This window comes from Tigriopus californicus, chromosome 3 (assembly GCF_007210705.1).
Source record: "Tigriopus californicus strain San Diego chromosome 3, Tcal_SD_v2.1, whole genome shotgun sequence".
NCBI lineage: Eukaryota > Metazoa > Arthropoda > Copepoda > Harpacticoida > Harpacticidae > Tigriopus > Tigriopus californicus.
Genome location: NC_081442.1, coordinates 11,300,083 through 11,304,492, shown reverse-complemented (window position 1 = coordinate 11,304,492; position 4,410 = coordinate 11,300,083). Strand labels below are relative to the sequence as shown.

The window sequence follows — 4,410 nt, the reverse complement described above, 5'->3', positions numbered from 1 at the left end:
CATTTCATTCCAACTAATACGTTGATAAAATCTGATATATTCGTCTCTTTCCGCACTTAAATGAGATAGATGGCGCTTTTTTCCAATGAAAAGCACAATCGCAATGTTGATTAACCAAAAACATATTTGCGGTAAGGACGTCTGCAAACAATACAGTAGCCACTATTACGCTTAGGTCAATAGAGTTTATTGAATTTCAACTCATTAGATTCGTGGTTAAATATGTTGCAGATGTAATAACCAAATGTGTTTTATTTTATCAATATGGATGCTTGATGTCCTGTTTTAAATCCGGCGCGTCTTTTCGAGGTTGCGAGAGTGGGTTAATAACCAAAACGAGTTTTGCTGGAGAGTCACTCCGCCATTTTGAGAATTAAGCCAGCAACGCCGACTCTAAATACATTTCTGTTAAACCCAAATTTGCCGAACTATCTGATAAAGCCTTGTTTTTGAATATATGATTGAACAACTCTATCGTGCTAGTTCATGGGGGGTAACATTACTAGTATTTAGAAAAGCTGCGATTGGCTGTTGAACCCCGGATTGGAAACTCCTATAATTCGAACCTTTTGAGCATCCTGGACCCATTGATTGTGGTCCGTTGTTTTGGACCTGGAGTGTGGGGTCGTTTGGATTGATCCACTATGGACAATGACGATTTGGGGAAAGATCGAGGGTGGGTCCTCTAGCGGCTTTGGTCAACGCGGAGAAGGCCACGGGAGCCACGGGAGCCGCACGGAGCCACGTGGACCCCGCAAAGAACGGCTTAGTTTGGGCCTGCTCAGACATACAAGATGCTGCGAACGCCCTCATGCTAGTGTCTTGCCGAGGTGGTACTCCTGGAATAGCCGCGGCTGAATGGACTCCCACTCGGTCCTCCTCTAGTCTCGCCCCGCATTCGCTCCAGATTATCATCCGCCGTCTTAGCCTAGCTAACTCGCCTACGATTAGACACCTCAAATAATAGTTTGCGGCAGAGGCTTGCAAAAGCTGCGAGTCGTGTCGCGAAATATGCAGACGGCGCCGCCGGCGGTCTAGGCGCCCTCCTATCATCTGCTCAACCAATAAGAACGACAGATAGTGTAGGGTTATCAGTAGAGGCTGGGCTCATACCAGCTAAGAAGGACTCCTTTTGACGGAGGATCCCCCCAAGAATCCGTGCTGTGAGGATTCTAGGTTAGTGATTAGGTCCGATTATTGAAAGTACCAGAGCCCTCCTTCGCAGAGCACCTCCTCGGTCAGGTCAGGTACCTCCCTCAACTTTGTCGACTTAAGCGGTCTCATCGGGCCACAACATTTTGATATTCCACTTTGTGAGATGGGTGGCGCAATGTCAAGGGAATAGGGGATACCCTGGGGCTGGAGTTCCCCATCTAGTCAAACAGGCAGTAGTAGATAGTGCAAATCGCACTTTGCGCAAAAGCTCTTCAATGGACTATGTAGCTAAGTAAAGAACGGAAATATTACGACATCACTTTAGTAATATCCGATCGAATGAATCTATGAAAAAACAGATGAATCGCCAAATTGCCTATTTCCAATCAACTTACCGTGACCAATTATCTGAAACTCTGAGTCTAACGATCCTGGATGATAGTTTCATACGATGTAAAGCAAGTACCCTACGTCACTGTTGATAACGGTCGAAAAACAAAACGTAGATCCCATAACACCGATCTGTCATTCGCACCGTCTTTATTAAAGTGTGAGAAGCAATCTTTTAATAATTGCATAAGAAAATCATGTTGAATCAGTAGGTCACAACCAATAATATTGGCTCGCAATAGTGGTGATCCCGAGCTCTCCATTTGTAGGGGGTCCCTGAAATCTCCCCCCAAAGTCTCAAGGAAGTGTCAAAGCTGGATACGCTAAATCCATTTGAACATTGGGTCCTAATATATCACGCTTCTTTTAATAATCGTGTTTCCACGTGTGAAGAGGCGGTTATCCGCGTCCTACAATGTTGCTCTCGTTAGCCGTCATTGCCAACACGTACATGGAAAGGTCACACGTGAAACCCGACCAGGCCATCTCATATAGGTACCATTGTACTCCCAGGACTATATGAGCGACTGCTCCATCGGTCTCCCCCCAGGTCTTGCGCAGTAACTCTTTCTTTGATAAGTAATGTCTTTTGTTGGCTGAATATTTTTTTGATTCGTGGTAATGCTTTCGTTTAATAGTTAATTCAAAACCGAAAACCATTTTTCTGTCTTTTTGGGAAAATTTCATTCCCTTTTCATGATACTTTTTGGCGATATTTCAATCTTTTTGGAGTAGATTAGTTATTAAGTATACGATAATCAATTCCCAGTTGTATTCTTATTTGGAAGTCATGAGTGTTTGGACATTTGCCCTCGCAGGATTCTAAAGATCTTCCAGAGATGTGTTGACATGTCCTTTGTGTCACAATATCTAAGCAGCAATTTATTCATCAACTAATACGTTGATAAAATCTGATATATTCGTTTCTTTCCGCACTTAAATGAGATAGATGGCGCTACCTTTTTCCAATGAAAAGCACAATCGCAATGTTGATTAACCAAAAACATATTTGCGGTAAGGACGTCTGCAAACAATACAGTAGCCACTATTACGCTTAGGTCAATAGAGTTTATTGAATTTCAACTCATTAGATTCGTGGTTAAATATGTTGCAGATGTAATAACCAAATGTGTTTTATTTATACATATGGATGCTTGATGTCCTGTTTTAAATCCGGCGCGTCTTTTCGAGGTTGCGAGAGTGGGTTAATAACCAAAACGAGTTTTGCTGGAGAGTCACTCCGCCATTTTGAGAATTAAGCCAACAACGCCCCACTCTAAATACATTTCTGTTAAACCCAAATTTGCCGAACTATCTGATAAAGCCTTGTTTTTGAATATATGATTGAACTCTATCGGTGCTAGTTCATGGGGCGGTAACAATACATGTTAGCCAAAATCCAGGTTTGGTAAGCCCACTTAATAAAGAGGTTCTTGAGCATAGAAAATAAATACTTGCCATACAAGTATGAATATGAACCCATTGTCCAAGCTGCTCCAAGAGTGCAAAGGCCAAGTTTATAAATAAGAGGACTGACGGCATGTCATTATATTGCGCGACATTTGTCCCCGCCACAATTGTCATCAAAATTGTATTCAAAAAGAAGAAAAAAATTATGCTACACTGTTTCAATTATGTCTTGGATGTAGCCTTCAAAGATTCACCAAACCCAAGTTTGGTAATGAAAAATTGATTTGAAAGTGAAAATGCTTAGTCCACTCTAAGATCTTAACTACTGTCCAAAAGGTTTGATTCCTTGACCAAAATCCATTTGATACCTCCCCTATCACTGTATATACGTACGTATGATCTGTACAAATTCCTCGAGCTCAATCCAGCGTCCCCTGCTAACTTTCAGTTGATCACATGCGTAGCCACAAATCTCATAGATAATATCTTTTCCAGATCTTTGACCCACCTTGATAACCCCTTTGTTTCTGAGATTAAAGGTTCAAGAAAAATATCCAAATATAGGAGCTAGTGCAACTGAGGGTGAACAAGACAAGAATGCTCTCCCTAGGTTCAAACCTTGGTGCCAGAAAGAAACGTTTATTGGGGTGAGTCGTGGTGTAGTGGTTAGCTTAATGTCCCAAAGTGACGGAGGTCCCTGATTTGATTCCTTGTCCCTAGCCTTTCTGTAGACTCTAACCAAACCCACAGATGGTGAAACAAGAATTGATAACGGACAAGAATCTACCTGTTTAATTTGGAATTGGACAATATGATGGCCGAGGTTCACCCCAACAACCCTGGAGCCCAAACCAAAAACAAAATCAAATTAAAAACATACCTTGAAAGTTGAGTTTTGCAGGATTTGCAGTACATAGCCAACTACACTAACAACGCAATTGCTCCATGGGCATAGCTAAAAAGTGAGTGCTAGATATGCCTACAAGTGAAACAACTCAACTAACGTAATTATATTGCTTGAATTATCTGGATCAATGCTTACTAATCCATTGCCTATTATTTAGCAAAGATTATTATGAGTAGTCGCTTTTTAAGCAAGATTTTGATTTAGGGAGTAATGGTCTTATCACCAAGTATCGCAAGGGCAGAAGTACTGAGGACAAAATGTCTTGGAGCAAGAGTGGTGAGGACAAACGTCTTGGGGTCAAAGGACAGGCCCCTATTTACTAACCATGCATAGTTGATGAGGAAGCTGGGTGGTTCTTCGTATCAGACTGATGTGAATACCAACAACTGCATCAATATTAATTGTCATCAAACAGTACTATCCATTACGCTATTTAGATGCTTATTAAAATGCCGAGATTTCGGACAACCATTTTTTGAAAGAGAAGTACTAATACATACTTGAAGGAGACACGGTTTTGTCTTAGCTTAAATTAGCAAAACGCTCGT

At 41.5% G+C, this 4,410-nt stretch overlaps 1 long non-coding RNA gene across 1 annotated transcript in view; it reads right to left on the bottom strand.

The window, feature by feature from the left end:
• Positions 1-727, bottom strand: part of LOC131877733 (uncharacterized) — a 4,601-nt gene extending 3,874 nt beyond the window's left edge. Inside the window, exon 1 of the long non-coding RNA XR_009372907.1 lies at positions 567-727. This is a non-coding gene — a long non-coding RNA (uncharacterized LOC131877733). The remainder of the gene's footprint in view (positions 1-566) is intronic.
• Between the last annotated feature and the right edge of the window lie 3,683 nt (positions 728-4,410).